This window comes from Rhincodon typus, chromosome 3 (genome assembly GCF_021869965.1).
Source record: "Rhincodon typus isolate 14 chromosome 3, sRhiTyp1.1, whole genome shotgun sequence".
Taxonomy (NCBI): Eukaryota; Metazoa; Chordata; class Chondrichthyes; order Orectolobiformes; family Rhincodontidae; genus Rhincodon; species Rhincodon typus.
In genome coordinates this window covers 78,505,440-78,524,235 of record NC_063334.1, presented here as the reverse complement: position 1 = coordinate 78,524,235, position 18,796 = coordinate 78,505,440, and the positions used below count along the sequence as shown (strand labels likewise).

Here is an 18,796-nt window from a genome sequence, read left to right as displayed (position 1 = left end):
GTGTGCTTGGGTGTTAATGAATATTCATGATATGCTAATGAATGGAATATCAGTTCCTGACCATGAAAAGCCACCTGCCTGAAAAGTTCAGAGATTTTAAGGCCAAACATTTAACCTGCTTTTGGGAAAAAGAAACTTTGCTTTTCAGGCATGATATCCCCTTGTAAAACCTCTAGGCAGTCCTGAAAATTCCACTTGATGCATTTACAACAAATAATTGAAAATAAATTAAACTTGAGACGGAACTATCAATTTGATACATGTGTGATTCCTTGGTAATATTACTGTATTAAAACTATTCAAAAATTTCAGAGCAAAAATTACATTTCCCCAAGGACTTGCCATTGTTAAGATAATTGAATTAAAAATTGGAGCTATTTTATGCAGGGAAAAATGTCCGGTTCAAAGCTGGAAAATCAACAAATATTTATTCTGAAAGCAAGCCAATCTGGAAAGGTTACAATGTATTTAATGCTTTATAAAATTCAATTAAAGTATTCAAGCTACATTCTAATAGTTCATCCTTCAGTGTCTTGACTCAAAGCTTCATTATTCTCTCCAGTCTCACTCACCTCACATTCTTGCTCAATATCTCAGGCTAGCAAGTCCGATGTGACACAACAGCTGAAAATAATACTCTGTAATATTCGACAGACTGATGAGAAATGGTATACCCCACTAGGTTTGTTCAACAGAATATTTGGTGAGTTTAAAGAAAAGACATAAGTCACCATTTTAGTGTATTGTCACTTGGAAGGCAACATTCAGGTAAAAAAATGCAAACAATATTTTACTGAGAATAACATTGCCCTTTAAGTTCGAAACTATCAATTGTAGTTGATTGATTATTATATCAAATAAATTAGGAACTATTAAATCATTTTGTCAGATGTGTTATTGTCGATGTTGTTGGTCTGTTTGGAGGACACTTTAAGAATTCTACATACAGCATTTCAAATATGGGACCTCTTCTAATTAGGACTGAAATATCTTTCCAGGGTTGGAGTGCAGCCAATATATTCTACAACATGAAAACTGCAGCAAAAATTTATAAAAGAAATATGTTTTGCAATGTGAATTTACTGTTGACGAGTATGAAAGGGTTCCATGAATTTCCCCTTTCTTGATGAGTGCTGCTGTTCTTAGCATCTAAGGAGGCTGCTGTTCAGAATCATACTGTACTTGAGTATACCCCAGAGACTGTAAAAAACATGCTAGCGGCACAAAAAGGATAAGGCAACATTGATTTTAATGACCAGCATGTAAATGTGCAAATTATGTATCTCATTTCTATGCAAATACACAGAAAGTGGGACAGTAGGTTTCTCTTAATATAACCAGCATTGGAAAATACCTTGGCACGTAGATTAATGAAGGAAATGCCTCAGAATCCTCACAGAGGCATCATTTTTCACAAAGCCATCTGCTTTCTCATATTTGTGAATGTGAACTGCTATGCATCCAAATTCTGTTACACTAATCTGTGATCACTTCTTTCACCCAAAAGAGATGAGCTGGGCTGGTTCTGCAGAGAGAGGAAATTAACATTCTATGAAAGGCAAAAAAAAATTGATCCTGATATCATTCCTTTACTGTACAGAAATACTGATTCATTATCTACTGAACAGCTAAGGAATATATTAAGATCAAGACTGCACAATATCTAACAGGTCATGAACTACACAAGCATCATATACAATTGTCAGAATAATTACGCAGGCTTGTCCTGTGAAGCATGACTACCAACATTCAGTCAATCTGAATAGAACTTAAAAAGTACTCAAAGGAAAAGGCAGAGTGTTCACTTATAGGATCCTGTGACCTCCTAACTATTTCAAAGAAATCCCAGGCCACACAGATTAAAAATTCCAGAACCTTTGGATTAATGAAGTGTTGTGGGAGCAAGAATACAGTTGGCCTACTTGGGTCTTTACCCTGGGCAAAAAATAGCTAGAATTAGAGAGTAACTCAGAGAGAAAGAAATACATGTAATGTATTTCAGAGCATTTAGAAGTACGTTATATAATCAAGCAGAGTCAGCATGGCTTCACAAAGGGGAAATCATGCCTGACAAAGTTATTAGAATTCTTTGAGGAGGTAACAAGCAGAATAGATAAAAGGAAAGCGGTGGATATAATGTACTTGGAATTTCAAATGGGATTTGATTAGGCACAAGGCATTAGGCTACTCAATAAAGGAGGCACCCATGGTGTTCAAAGCAGGCAACATAGTGGCAGAATAAAAGATTGGCTAACGAATGGAAGACAGAGTGTTGATGGGTGGGGAGTGGCTTTACAGTTTGGCAACCTGTAACTAGTGGAATTCCACAGGGCTTAGTGCTGGGGCCACAATTATTTACAATATAAGTGAGGGTACTATCGCTAATTTTGTGGATGACACAAAAATAGGTGGAAAGTAACGTGGTGAAAAGGACACAAAGAGTTTGCAGAGGAACATAGACAGGTTAGCAAGTGGACAAAAATTTGGCAGATGGAATATAATGTGGCAAGGTCTGAAGTTATGGATTTTGGCAGGATTTTGGGCTATTTTGGGCTCCTTATCTAAGGTAAGATGTACTGGCATTGGAGGCTGATTAGAAAAGGTTCACTCATCTGATTAGGGAGAGTTTGAATAATTTGGGCCTGTACTCATTGGAATTTAAAAGAATGAGAGGTGAACCTATTGAAGTATATAACATTCTTAGCCGATGTGACAGAATAGGTACAGAAAGTTTGTTTCCCTGTGTGGGAGAGTCTAGGTCCAGGGGGCATAATCTCAGAGTAAGGGGTCATACATAATTGATGAAAAGTCACCAGACTGGAAAAATTAACTCTGTTTTCTCCCCACAGATGCTGTCGTCATTGAAACCATACAAGCACCATCCTTTGCATGAAAACAATGCCCCTCAGGCACCTTTTAAATCTTTCCCCTCTCACTTAAACTTAGAATCCCTACAGTGTGGAAACAGTCCCTTCAGCCTAACAAGTCCATACTGACCCTCAGAGCATCCTACCAGACCAATCCCCTTATAGCCCACCTCATCTACACATCTCTGAACACTACAGGCAATTTAACCTGGCCAATCCACCTAGCCTGCACATCTTTGGACTGTGGGAGGAAACTGGAGAACCCGGAGGAAACCCACGCAGACACGGGGAGAATGTGCAAACTCCACACAGACAGCCACCCAAGGGTGGAATCAAACCCAGGCCCCTGGTGCTGTGAGGCAGCGATGCTAACCACTGAGCCACGATGTCACCCTAAGTACAGGCCCAAATTATTCAACCTCTCCCTAATCAGATGAGTAAACCTTTTCTGATCTGCCTCACCTTGAACCTATGCCCTCTAGTTTTGAACTCCTAGGGAAAAGGCCTTTTCAATTCACCTTATCTATGCACCTCACGATTTTATAAACCTCAGTAAGGTCACCCCTCAACCTCCTACGCTACAGGGAAAAACATCTCAGCCTATCCAGCCTCTACTTATAACTCAAACCCTCTGTCCTGGTAACATCCTTATAAATCTTTTCTGTATCATTTCCAATTTAACAACATCCTCCCTAAAGAAGGGAGACCAGAACTGTATGCAGTTCTCAATTAGTGACCTCACCAATGCTGCAACATAACGTCACAATTCATATACTCCATGCTCCGACCAAGTATGCCAAATTTGATTTGAGTTAAAAGAATCATAACGCCAAGGGGGCCAGGAAAATTCAGCTCATTGGGCAAAATTTCTTAGATGGAAGTGGGGGAGGTGGTCTTACTGTGTCCCTGTTGTAAAAGTCAGTGTGAACCCTACTCCACTCTCAGGGTGGTTTTCCCCTGCCAGTTAATGCTCACAGGGTTGGCTGAAAGCTCTCTGGTTTCTGGTGCCCACAGTGCCATCGGGTGTGGTGGCCATTGCTGAGGTTGCATCCAATTCCAATCAAGAAGCACCAGGAGTCAGACGACAGATAATTTGATGGGTGGGGGTGGGAGGGCTGGGGTGGAATGTGGGGGGTGTTGTTGGGGAGGAGGTTCTCAGCAGGATCAGTACATGTAAGAGACTTGATCATTCACACCAGTCCAACACAAACCCAATTGCTGAGTGACTTGCTCAGTTCTGAGGAAGGGTCACCAGACCCGAAACGTTAACTCTGTTTTTTCCTTCACGGATGCTGCCAGACCTGCTGAGATTTTCCAGCAACTTTGTTTTTGTTCCTGAGTGACTTGCTGGAATTCCAATGTTTCCCTCAGACAGTCCCACATCCTTCTTGATAATTCTGTGCGGCCCCTTTCCACACAAAAGAATCTTGTTAGGAACTGTCACAAGCTATAGAATTTGATAACCATTCTCATAATTTTACAGATAGAATTCTCACAGAAATAAGCGAAGCTTCAACAAACATGCATGCACTTCTGGATATAGTTTCCACTTAATTCAAGTTTTCTCTGCATGCAGCTGCTACTGCAGTTCATTTAGTACCTAAATTGCCTTTAGGTTGGTAAATGTACTTTGACAAAAACAGCAGTACCATCCAAAACTTAGAAAATTCATATTGATGACAGTGGGCAGCAGTGTCCCTCTCGTTTTTTATTTTCCATCCACGTGCAGAATGAATTTTATTCTGCCGGCCAAATTCAATGTAATATGTAAAATGTGCACCACTAGTACAAACAAAAGAGAAATGAAATATATACTTTTAACATTATTTTTTTAATGCCAATATAGGTTTAAGAAGGAAGAGTATTAAAGCAAGGGATAAACAACAAGCTGCATGCAGAAGACATTAATTATGAAATTAAACAGGAAAATTAATACTTTAATTTTTTAGGAGCTTTTTCAAGTCTTGTATGTGGCTGTTCTTTTGAGGCACAAAACAAAATTCTCAATTTTCTTGACATAATAAGTAAGACAGCTTCTTAGTTTCAATGCATGAAACAAAACAAATTTAGAGTTTTATGGATGAAATTACCAAGTCGTAATAACTTAGCAAACCTTGAAAACTTAACTCCAACAACAACAAAAACAAAAATTGCCGGAAAAGCTCAGCAGATCTGGCAGCATCTGTTGAGAGAAATCAGAGTTAATGTTTTGGGTCCAGTAACCCTTCCTCAGAACTGATGGTACCTAGAAAAATGTTGGTTTTTAAGTGTGGGGAGAGGGGGTAAGGGGTGAACAAAAGGTGGGGATAGAGCCAGAAGAGAGAGAAGAATAGTTGGACAGACAAAGGAATGGATAATGATCAGATTAGGGGGTGAATAGCTATTAATGGGGACTGTTGGTGGTTAATAATGGGTTGTGTGTAATAGCAGACTATGTAATAGCAAGGCCTGGTGTGTCGGGATTGGGGTAAGTACATGAGACAAGCTCAAGCCCTAAAGTTGTTGAATTTGATATTGAGTCCATCAGGCCGTAGAGTTCCCAAACAGAAAATGAGGTGTTTCATTTTTATTAACATAACTCCAGCTCATCAGTTCTTGGCTGCAACTGCACCATACTTAACTTGTGCCAATCCAGGCATGCACTGTGCCTGACATGCTGCTTTCCTGGCTCGTGCCAATCCTGACACACCACCACTCACCTTTCACTGTACTCACGATTTGTGCCTCTTCCCTCTTCTAATTCGTCACCTCTTCTGACTCAGGCCTCCCCAGACTGACAGCCCTCCTAGCTTGCACTGTCCTGACCCATGCCTCTCCTGGCTACATACCACTCCTGACTCACCATCTCTCCCCATTCCTGAATTGTTCTTACTTCCTGACTTACTGTCTCTCTAATCTCAATCGTCTCCCGAATCTCTCAGTTCATGCCACTCTCAACGTGCACCTTAGCTCAACTCACCATCTCTCCTCGTTCCACTTCAATTCCCTGTTTCCACCTGAACCCTGCCACACCTACATGGTGTTTCTCTCCTGCCTTGCCACCTCTTCCCCTGGCCAACTGTCATGCACATCTCCTATCTTGGTACTTCTCTCCCATTTGCTGTTTCACTCCAATTGCTGCCTCTCTCACCTCCCTGTCTCTTCTCCTCTCCACTGCCTCCATGAATCCTCCCACTCACTACAGTTTGCAGTAAGTAGAAAGGTCAGTGAGTCACAAGAGGCAGGGGCAGAATGGTTCAGGAGAGAATTGGTGAGTGAAGGGAAATGGCATGGAGGAAGAAGATAGAAGAAATGACAAGCTATGCAGTGTGAGCAACATTAATAAACAGTTTCAGAGTTACTTTATAGACAGCCACACAAGTGTACAGCTTAGCAGGGCCTTAGGTGGACAGCCATTGAACATACCTTGCTGGCATAGTGAGAGAATCAAATCGCATCTTGTGTCAGAGAGAGTATCTGGAGTCATGGTGTTGTCAGATGGAACTAGTTTAGTTTGGGATTATGGTCAACATGGACTGGTTGGACCAAAGGGTCTGTTTCCATACTTCATGACTCATGATTCATGACACCCACTACCTGGACCATCTCCTTTAAAAAAAACAGAAATTGCTGGAAAAGTTCGGCTGGTCTGGCAGCATCGGTGGAGAGAAATCAGAGTTAACGTTTCGGGTCCAGTGACTTTTCCTCTGAACCTTGCTGGTATTCCAATGCAAAGTGCTGAGGAAGGGTCACCGGACCCGAAACGTTAACTCTGATTTCTCTCCACAGTTGCTGCCAGACCTGCTGAGATTTTCCAGCAATTTCTGTTTTTGTTTCTGATATACAGTATCCAGAGTTCTTTTGGCTTCCATTTCCTTTTAATGCCATTGGGTCTTGTTTTGACAGGTCGTTTGCCATACACTTCATAATCATCTCTTACCCAATTTAAATTTTAAAATATTGACAAAACTCTCTGAAATTCAACTCTTCCTTCCTTGGGTCATTTTTGACACCCTTTCAAACCACTACTTGATACGTTGTTTATGAACACCTGTTTTAAATGCATCATGTTGCGTGATAATTTGCTCCTGCTTACATTTTTGAGGTTTCACATTGCAAGCAGTGAATTGCTAGCAGGATCATAACTCATTCAACAGTATTTTAGTATTCTGACTCCTCATGGCTTGGTGTGAATGCAACCAGACAGGTGAAAGTTCATCTGCTTCATACACAGCAGTGGAGGTTGGATCCTAGAACATTGTCACTGTTATATTTATTAAAATTGATGTTCAACAATCAGCACATGTTTCACATGGAGCGGGGAATCACGATGCAAAGTTTTGCTGCAGACAGCTTGTCTGACGTTTAATCTGATGTTGAATCCTGATTTCTTCCAGTTAACTATGGGAAGACAGGAGCCACTGTTACCTGCCTCTGCTGCTAACTCAGAACCATTATCATTAACTCAGTCAATCTCGGGCACTATTGACACAGGTTGAACCAAACTGGCTGTAGCCTTAGTATCCTATTGGGCAGCTCATATTATCTTCACCACGAAGACCACCACTCAGCATCCTGTCATGGAAATATATCTCCATTTCTTTACTGTCGTTGCGTCAAAATCCTGGAACTCATTCCCTAATAGCATTGTGGACGTACCTACACTAGACGGATGACAGCAGTTCAAGAGGCAATCACCCTCATGTGGCACAGTGGCCCAGTGGCACGGTGGCTCAGTGGTTAGCACTGCTACCTAACAGCACCAGAGACCTGAGTTTGATTCCATCCTTGGGTGACTGTCTGTATAAAGTTTGTACATTTTTCCCTTTTCTGCTTGAGTTTCCTCCGCCTACTCTGGTTTCCTCCCATACTCCAAAGACGAGGAGGCTAGGTGGTTTGGCCATGGGAAATGCAGGTTTACAAGGATAGGGGAGGGAGATGGGTCTGGGTGGGATGCTCTTATAGGTTGGTGTGGACTTGATGGGCTGAATGGCCTGCTTCCACACTGTAGGGATTCTATGATTCTCAAGGGCAATTAGGGATTGGCAATTAATGCTAGTCTAGCCAGTAAAACCAACATCCTGTGAATGAATGAAAAAAAAAATTACACCAGTCAAATATTTGCAAGTGCTTCAATATTCTTTCCACCAAAATAAATCACTTCACACTTCTCACATTAAATTTCATCTCCTACTTGTCTGCCATCCATCTGTCTATGTGTCCTTGACTATCACTTTTTTCCTCATAGTTTCCAATGTTTTGAATAAGTGGATGAGAGGTTCAGAAGCTAATTGTATAAATTGGAAGTGTTCAAAATCACAAGGGGTCTGGACAGAGAAGATAGGATGAAACTGTTCCCATTCAAGGAAGGGATAGGAACTAAAGAACATCACTTTAAAACAATTGGCAAAAGAAGAAATAATAACATAAGAAAAATGTTTTCACACTGTAAGTGCTTATGATCCGAAATGCATTGCCAGAGACTATAATTTTTTGAAGAGAAATTGGACAGACTGGAGATGTTTTCCTTAGAGCAGAGGAGATTAAGAGGGGACATGACTGAAATGTATAAAATCATGAGGGGCATATGTAGGGTACAGAGGAAGAGACGTTTCCCCTTGCTGGAGGGATCAATGACCGAGGGCAATATATTTAAGATAGGAGCTAAAATTGTAGAGGAGTTGTGAGGAAAAAGCTGAGGGTGGTGGGAATCTGAATCTCACTATCTAGAAAGGGGGTAGATGCAGAAATCCTCATAATATTTAAAAAGTATTTAGATACACATTTGCAGTGTCAAGACACACAAGGCTATGGGCCAAGTGCTGGAAAATGGGATCAGAATATTTCGGTAGTTGTTTTTACCTGCACGGGCACAATGGGCCAAAGCGTCTTTTTCTGTGCGGTAAGTGTCTATGACTCTATGATGGAGGCAAGACAATAAATACATTCAAGAGGAAGTTGGATTGTTAGCTGAAAAGGAAGATGTGCAGTGCTATACTCAGAAGGTGGGGGAAAGCACGAGGTGAATTGTTAATTCAGAAAGCCAGCACAGGCACAACATGATGAATGGCCTCCTTCTATGCTATAAACTCTGTGATACTGTGAGATTCATATTCACAGTAGCGTATTGGATTGGTCTGTAATATCTTACATGAGCAGCCTTAGCATTCTGCTAATAATTCCTAAGGTCCTCAGGTATATTAAATTCCCCTTTTTATTTCTGTCCACAGGTTTCCTTTCACTTTGTATACAATTTCGTGCCATTAATTTTAATGTATATTATCATTATTGCACAACAACTATGAGGTGAATTCTGCTGATCTCCATTCTATATCCAAGTCTAAATTAGAGGTCATCGTACGATGCACATTAAGGTTTTGCAGAGATGATCTATTAGTGACCTCTGTGGTCTCTATCCAGACAGAAGATACAACTAGGAGATGGGATCAGTAAGTAGTAGGTATTTGGCAGACTGAAATCTGTTTCGATTTATCATGTTTTGATTCTTCTTTATTTAACACAGTTTTCCACTGAAACACAAGCATGAAATGCTGCAGATTTGGTTTTAACAATAAAGCAGAAGTTTATTATACAAAAGGAAGAAAGATAAAATAGAATAAGCCAAACTATTGACATGATAACATAATTTGAAAGATTTTGAAACTCACAGTAAGAAGCAAGCCCATCTATCCCAACACCATCACATTACACAACTCAAACATTGTTAACAGCTGTTTCTTTCAATGCCCAGTCAGATAAGAGTTTGAAGCTAGAAGTTCAATGTTACTTAGGCCATCTTCCTAGTGTGTATCACTGAGGCACCCCCTACCTAGACAAGTGAACCTGTCAGCGATACTGCTGATCTGACAAGCTCAGAAAGATGATCCTCTGGCAGCCATCAATTTGATAGGTGTGATCTTCTGATCCTGTCTACCGCTCAAACAGATCCTTGCATCCATGAGTACCAGTTGCCAGCCTTAGTTGCCACAATGACAGCTCTTCACCGTTATTCCAGTCCGCCTCTGAATAGGTGGCCCCATTATTGGGAAATCCTCAGGTACACAGGACCTTAGCAATGAATAATTTCTTCAAAATATCCCTGTCTGTTGCAGAACTCAATAACTCAGATCTCCTTCAAGAAATTAATGCTAGTGCTAGAGCTTTCCTTTGATGCAAAATTATATATGTCTGCCTCTTCATCCAAGAACTTGCTGCTGTGCAGCCACCTCATCTGCATGGAGGAAGTACTAAAACAGCACATGTAGCTCTGGTAAAAGTTCATTGCCTTACTTAATTAGCTGTCAACTACTTTCTTAATTATCTTAATCACCTGTCTCCTGCTACCGAGCAGGAGGTTACACTCGCAGAGAAGGCACCTTCAGAAAAATGGTGTAGAGACAACTTTAGCAGGTATTCAGTGCATCAGCAGATAACAGTCTATTTTTATTCATCATTATGGACTATACACAAATTACAAAAGGTCACATAGCTTCTGGCTACAGGAGATGTGGAATAGCTTTAATATCATCAGACTATTCTCGTGTCCTGGGCACATAATTCAAATGTTATTTGCTGGGATTTAAACTGAATCATTTTATTCATAAAAATTGCTAATTCAGAAATGGTAAGAAACCATCATCAATTATGGTAAAATCTCATCTGATTTATTAACATCCTTTAATGAAGAAAATCTGCTGTCTTTATCTGATCTAGCCTATATGTGACTGCAGACCCACATCAAAGCAGATTGATTCTTAGCTTGCAGCTGTAATCCTTCTGACTGAAACACAGTTTGAAACCAATTCAAACTTTAGTTTCTCTTTCTTTGTTTTTCAACATTTTTTGATTATACTGCTTGGCGTTTGGCCTCCCTGTGATGACCTCTGTCAGCATTTAAGCTTCTGCCATCTATCTGAGCATATTGCATAGCCAGAACTGAAATGTCTACAGAGTTCTTTGAACAGGAATCAACCTTTAATAAACTTCCAAGCCTGGCCTCATTAACAAATATCAGTTTGGGTACGTTCGCAGCTACAGGAGAATAAACAGAGTGGACACGTTAAGTGCTTCCTTCTATTTTCAACTGTAGAAATTAAATATATGATCTATCAAGTCAGATTTCATTGTGGGATCTGATTTCTCCATATTGGTTCAGAGATTAGCATTACTGCCTCCCAGTGCCAGGGATCCTGGTTTGACTCCACCCTTGGGCAACTGTCTGCGTGGAGTTTGCACATTCTTCCCGTGTCTACGTGTGTTTCCTCTGGGTGCTCCGGTTTCCTCCCACACTCCAAAGATGTGCAGGCTAGGTGGATTGGCCATGCTAAATTCTCCGTAGTGTACTGGGATGTATAGATTAGGTGGGTTATAGGGGGATGGGTCTGGGTGGGATGCTCTGAGGGTCGGTGTGGACTTGTTGGGCCAAAGGGCCTGTTTCCACACTGTAGGGATTCTATGATTCTACATTACCTTTAGCTGGCACCATGACATTACCTTCACTGCAACGCACTATTCTATACATCAAGAACTGATTTCTCTAGAATGTCTAATTTTCTATCCAACCCATCTCTGAAATTAAATCTTCCCATCATTTCTAATGGGATGTTATGTGTGTTTTTTAAGGTTTTTAATTTTGCTGTAGTGGTGATACTCGTATGCTTTGCTGCTGCATGAGAGATACCCTCCGATTTGTAGTTATATTGGAAGATTTGCATTCTGTGAATTTAATGGATTTCCCCCTTGTGCTGCCACAATGGAGTCTCCCAACAAAATGTCCATATTGAACAAGAATTGCACACTTCTTTAAATAGCCCTACGTCTATGTGCTTTAAATGACTTCATTGGTGATTTCCCTGGCTATCTGTTCCCACCTTATGTGAGTTTTTCTCTTGGTCCTTTGGTTCCATTTTTTTCTGTGTTTCATTCTGTAGTGGCACACAGTCTGAGCTACAACTTACTTTATAAATTTTTGCCCATTCAGCCCAAATTACTGTGCTTCCCCTAACACCACATCCAAAGGACTGGCCAGAAGCTGAACTGGACCAATTATAGGAATTAAGTAGCTACTGGTTTATAAATGCCCTGTAGGGAAGGAAATCTGCTATCTCACCTGGTCTGGCTTAAATGTGACTAGAGACCCATAGCAATGTAGTTGACTCTTAATTACCCTCAGGGCAATTAGAGATGGGCAAAAAATCCCATAAACCATAAAAAAATCAGTTGAAGACTGGGGATTCTGTGAGGTTAACTCACCTCCTGATTCCACAAAGTCTGTCTGCCATCAACAAGGCATGGTTCAGGAGTGTGATGGAATACTTGCCTGGATTAGTATGACTTCAACAATACTTAAGCTTGACACCATCCAGCACAAAGGAGCCAGTTTGATCTGCACTCCATCCACCACCTTAAACATTCAGTTCATTCACCACCAGCAGACAATGGCAGCACTGTGTGCCACCTATTTAGGACACTTTATGATACAACTTGCCGACTCCCTTTCAGCAGCATCTTCCAAACCACAGGACTCTATGACTTAGAAAGGCAGGGCGGCAGACACATAGAAACAACACCATCTGCAAGTTCTCCACATTTGATTCTGACTTGGTGCTATATTGTTTTTCCTTCACCGTTACTGTTTTAAAATCATGGAGCCCCCTCTGTAACAGCACAGTGGGTGTAACTACGCCATGTGAATTGTAGCAATTCAAAAATGTGACTCACTACCATCCTTTCAAGTACAATTGGGCATTGGCAATAAATTCTTGAGGCGTTCACAAAGTCTAGCCCTTTACACAAGCTGGATAAGAATGCAGCAAGAAGAGGAGGAGGAACATAAAGGAAATAGAATGCGACTGATGTTGGTCATAAAATCTCCAGGGAGCAGCTAATCCTTCATATGATCTCTCAAGCTGTTAGAAACATACACATTAATGGATTATGAGAAGTGGAAAATTAAACTTTTAGACATTTGGATTTACCATATGGCATCCTGGAATTCAAAAGTCAAAAGGTCAAAAAGTACAGGGTACTGCCTGCTGTTTACAAAAAGCAAAATGATTTGGAGAGAAAAGTTTTAAAAGAGATATAAGATTGTTCTATGGTGTATGATTGCTGGAGAAACCAAATTGAGTTTTGAGGGACTGTTGTGCTAGCAGCTTACATAAAATGCTCTTACATGAAATGAGGGCACCATTGGCAAGGCTGTCATTTGTTCTCTATCACTAGCTGCCCTTAAACTGATTGGTTGTCTAGGCCTTTTCAGATATTACTTGAGAGTCAACCACCATGCTATGTGTTTGCAGTCGCATGTAGGCCAGACCAGGTAAGGATGCCACATTTCATTCCCTAAAGGACAGTGTTGAATTAAATGAGATTTTATAACAATCAACAATGTTTCTACCAAGATTCTGTGCCTAGGTACCTTTGTACCTAAGATGGTGCTGTCAGCGGCAATTTGTAAACTCTTCACTGTACTCATGCAAATGCATGTGACAATAAACCTAATTCAATTCAATTCAGTGGTTACATGGTCACCATTAGATTAGCTATAAATTCCAATCCTTTTTATTGATTCTAATTTCACCATCTACTTTGATGGAATTTGAACCCTAGTACCCAGAATATTAGCCTAGGGTTCTAGAGTACTCATCCAGTGATATCACCACTACGCCACTGCCTCCCCCAAACTCTGTATTTTTACCCTTCCTGCCAAATGAACAACTTCACATTTTCCATATTATACTTCAACTATTCGATTTTTGCCGACTCATTTAACATATTGGTATCCGTCCACAACTTCATAATGTCTTCTTCAAAATATACTTTACTACCGATTTGGTGTAATCAGTAATTTAGCTACCATACCTTTTCCACCCTCATTGAAATAGGTTATAAAAAGTTGTTGCCCCTACACAAAACCCCTGCTGGACTTTCTTGTTACATCCTTCCAATCTGATAAAAAGCCATTTATCAGAATATGTTTTTTTCCACGATTAGTTTTGCTGTGGCATCTTATCAAATGCCTATTGCAAATCCAAGCGCACAACTTCTACAGCTCTTATTTATCCACAGCACATGTTACGCCTTCAAATAAATTGGCTAAACATGATCTCCCTTTGACAAAACCATTCTGATTCTTCCCGATTACCTTGAGTTTTTCTAAGTACACAGCTATAGCCTCTTTAAGGATTGATTGTAACACATTCCTCATGACAGATATCAAACTGGCTGACCTAAAGGTTTTTGTTTTTGTGTGACTTCTTTCTTGAATTGGCAGTGGTTGGAGGGTGGGGGGTGTTGTTTGCATATGTTACTTTCCAGTGGACACAAGGAGGCTAAGAAGAGATTTGTAAAGACTAAGTTAGTGGGCAAAGATCTTGAAAGTGGAGTAAAATGTGGAAAAATGTAAAAATCTCCAATTTGAATATTCTTAAGGTAAGTCAATAGATTCTGGATATTCAAGAAGGTGAAACATTATTAGATAGTGTATCTATGGAATTCTTTACTGCAGAGAGCTGTCGAGGCTGGGTTGTTAAGTGTATTCAAGACTGAGGTAGATTTCTATTCAGTAAGGGAATCAAAGATAATAAGGATAAGGGACAAGAGTGGAGTTGAGAATTACTAAATCAGTCATGATCTCATTGAATGGTACAGCAGCCTGGTTGGGTTGAATGGTTACTTTTGCTACATTTTATGGTCTTATGCGTTGGCAAAAATGCAGAGTATTCCCCCGAGGGGCCAAGTAGCATACTCCTTCTCCTATTTTGTATGTTCACATGCTCTTTAGAAGCATGAAAACCTTTATTTATATCAGATATGCCCCGAACAGGCAGCAACTAATAAATAGCATGTGGAATGTTAAATACATGCCTGTATCATTTTAATGAAATCCCAGCACTAATTTTACATGGTGACATGAACATATGCACACATGACTGAATCCCTAAATCGTACCTCAGTGAATAACTAGTTCAGAATGTGATAGATAAATTTTCAACATTGTTCCTACAGAGTGTGAGATAACTGTCTTGTGAAACTGATGAACTTGTTTATGCCTTAAATGCTTCAATATGTTTTAGAGATTTCTTAAAACAAGTTTTTAATTGAATCTGTGCATCATACAATCACACAAAACTACTTGGACCCGATTAGTGAAGCAAATAACATGATTAAAATATAACAAAGTCGAAAAGCACCAACGATTTTCTGTTAATCAGTAAATGAGCCCTTTCAGATGCTGTATTAGTACTCTGTACAGGTCATCTTTTGCATCCATCATCAATTCGTTATCCTTGTGAATACCTCCCAATTCTACAAGCACAGGTTCTAATTGTGAAGATGAAAGCTTTATTAAGTTAGCTCTATATACAATGCAAAGTGGCTTGCTAAAAAAACTGAAGAGAATCAATCATTATCCCATGCAAACATATACAAACTACCACATGAGCAACTTTCAATTCAAACGTTGTTGAGAAGTCATAAGACTAATCACAGATTTTCTTTTCCACATTATTGCAAAAACTCTTTAGGATAACATTGACATAAGATGCTAGAAAATCTGTTGTTCTGAGGTATTTTTTAAGGTGACTACAAAGTGTTTCACACTCTCCCCATGTTGAAAAGTACTCAACATCTGCTCTCCACTTATGCAGATGTTCAGTAAACTTTATTTTTAAATACAGAAAGCTGCTTATTACATGTATGTTCTGTCTGACTGTTAAGAATGGTAAATACATTTAAAATTACTTAAAGGTTTAAATATATTAAGTAACCTTGAATGCTGTGCAAAATTGAATGGTGCACACAGTCACCACTCTAACACTATAAAATTCAAACCCATTTTGTAGATTGCAAATCATTAAATATGTAAATGCTGTAAATCAGGAACAAAAACAGAAATTGCTGCAAAGGCTCAGTAGGCCTGGCAGCATCTGTGAAGAGAAATCAGAGTTAACATTTCGGGTCCGGTGACCCTTCCTCAGAACATGTAAATATGGAGAAATGGTTCTGATGAAAGGTTACTTGATCCGAAACATTAACACTGATTTCTCTTCACAGATGTTGCCAGACCTGCTTAGCTTTTCTAGCAATTTCTGTTTCTTGTTGTAGAAATGATTGGTTGTGCAAAACCATAACCATGAGCTCATGTTTAGGAGAAAGATATCTCAGTTAATTAGAGCCAAAATTAGAACTATGTGAAAAAAAAACTCCAAGCTCTCCTTTTCCTCAAAAAAGCACCATTTAAAGATACTGTAGACAGTAATCTCTAAATTCAAGCAAGTTCACTCGAATTGATATATGCTGACAACATGTATACCTCTTCTAGGTAATCCTTAGTGCATCGGGGCTTCAGGTCACAGAGTTCCGTCAATTCCACATTGGCTATCCTCATTTATTATATTCAGCTACAGGTAACATCAATGTTCAGTAGAGGAGGCTTTCAGACCTACTTGGAAACAACAGTGCCACCAAGTAAGGTGGCAACCTGGCAGAAATGGGTTGGTTTTTAACTTGCAGGCTTCAAAAGTTCAAAGTGCCTCTGGTGTACTGAAAGTGCATGTTAAATGAGAGTCATTTCTTTTGCAGATTAGAAATGATGCATGTTTGAGATTAAGATCACTTGCAAAGTAGCAGGGGAAGAGCCAACTGTGTTCAAACAACAGAACTGCTTAGGTTTTAAGATGTTTGAATGATAACATCTTCATTTCCTTCACTCAAAAACACTTTTTATGTCTTGAAACTATTAATAAACTTCAACATAGCAGTTACTTGAGAATTGCAGTTAAAATCAACATGGATGCTTTCCACTCCTGTTTGTAGTTCATACAATAGGAAGTTTGTAAATGTTCATTTGTGAATACACTCAGTCAAATTGGAGCAAGATCACAGGTTAAGTGATCATTCTAGATATAATACACAAGAAACACAGCACAACATCAGCACAATTTTGGCAGGTCTTAGCAATTCTACTTTGATGCTATTACTGTAAATAGAATAGCTCCGAACCACTGATCCATTGTTTCCATAACCTCACCAGATCTAATGTAGTCAAGAAATTTCATAAATCCAACGGCACTAATGCATGTGCTGGTAAATTCTATACTTCCCCAGAAGTGCATGAAAGTTGCATTGTTTCAATAATACAAAAGTGGGAAGAGAGGCTACAGTATAATGAGGTATTGAATTAGCTCTCCTTGGAAGAGGACTGATATAAATGGGAGAAGGTGCTCAGGCCCTAAAATTATTGAACTTGTTATTAAATTCTGAAGGGTGCCCAAAAGGAAGATGAAGTTTTGTTCTCCCAGCTTGTGCTAAGCTTCGCTGAAGCACTGTAGCAAGCCCGAGACCGAGATATTTTCTAGGGAACACGATGGTGAGTTGATGTAACAGGTATCTGGAAGGTCAGAGTCATTTTTGCAGACAGAATGTAGGTGCTCTGCAAAGTGGCTGCCTTGTCTGCATTTGATCTCCCCTGCGTAGAGATGACCATTTTGCCAGCCGTGAGTACAGATTGAGTGAAGTGTAGGTAAATTGCTGCCTCACCTGGAAAGTGTGTCTGGGGCCTGGGATAGTGAGAGGGAGGAGATAAATGGGCAGATATTACACCTTTTGCAATTACAAGGAAAGGTGCCATGGGGGTATGAGGAAATGTTGTGAATGGACAATGAGGGAACCAAGGTGCCCCAGAGGGAATGGTCCCTGTAGAATGCTGACAAGGGAGGGGAGGGGAATTATGTCTGGTGGTTGCGTCCTACTAGAGCTGGCGGAAGTGGCAGCTAATGATCCTGGATGAGAGGGGATAAGGGCAGAAGTGTGGGAGATGGGTTGGACCCGACTGAGGTCCCTATCAACCATGCTGCTGGGGAATCTTCGGTAGGAAGAAGGTGGACATTGTGGAGGGCCCTTTGTCCAAGTTGGCATCATCAGAACAGATGTGACAGAGAACAGAGAAACTAGGAGAATGGGGTTGAACCTTTACAGGAAGCAGGAAGTAAGGATGTATAGTCCGGGTAACTGTGGTAGTCAGTAAATTTTCAGTGGATGTTGGTGGCCAGCCTATCCTCAGAAATAGAAACTGAGATTTCAAGGAAAGGAAGGGAGGAATGGGAGATGGACCAGGTTAAAGTGAGAGCAGGGTGAAAATTTAAGCAAAATCGATGTATTTTTCCAATTCCGGATGATGGAGGGAAGCAGCACCGATGATGTCGTTGAAGTATCAGAAAGAGAGTCGTGAGTGGGGCCCGGAATAAAACTGAAACAATGAATGTTCCATGTATTCCACAGAAAGACGGGCATAACTGGGGCCCATGCTGGTATGCATAGCTGCACCTTTGATGTCAAGAAAGTGAGAGGAGTTAAAGGAGAAGTTATTCAAAGTGAGGACAAACTTGACCAGGCAGTGGAGGGTGGCGTTAGATGTGGGCAGTTCAGGCCTTTTTACTAGGAAGAAGTGGAGATCTCTGAGACCATCCTGATGGGGGACATTTATAGGGACTCAGTAAAGAGAAGGTAGCTGGAGCCAGTGAACTGGACATTTTGAAACTGATGTAAAGCGTCAGAAGAATAATCGATAATTTTAGGGTCTGAGCACTTCCTCCCAGGTCCTTACCTAACACCACACACCAGGTATTGTCATCACATGGGTTGCTACCACAAACAACCTATTGTAAGCGACTAATAGCTCCCATTGGCAGCTATTAATTCTCCCAAGCTGACCTTTATCCATTCCTTTGTCTCTCCAACTCTTGTTCTATTTCTTCAGGGCCATCTCCACTTATCCTCCATGACAGCAATCCCGCAACCACTAACCCCCACATTCCCAAACAGACCCCACGTTCAGTGTATATACGAACATTTCCTTAGCTACAATCAATTCAGAAGAAGGGTCACTGGAACATGTGACTGACTGTGCTTCCTATGCACAGATACTGCTAGACCTGCTGAGTTTCTCC

At 40.4% G+C, this 18,796-nt stretch overlaps 1 long non-coding RNA gene across 1 annotated transcript in view; it reads right to left on the bottom strand.

The window, feature by feature from the left end:
- Nucleotides 1-16,311, bottom strand: part of LOC125482807 — a 35,092-nt gene extending 18,781 nt beyond the window's left edge. The window contains exons 1-2 of the long non-coding RNA XR_007261782.1: nt 16,162-16,311; nt 1,355-1,525 (exon numbers count right to left, since the gene is read on the bottom strand). This is a non-coding gene — a long non-coding RNA (uncharacterized LOC125482807). The remainder of the gene's footprint in view (nt 1-1,354; nt 1,526-16,161) is intronic.
- Between the last annotated feature and the right edge of the window lie 2,485 nt (nt 16,312-18,796).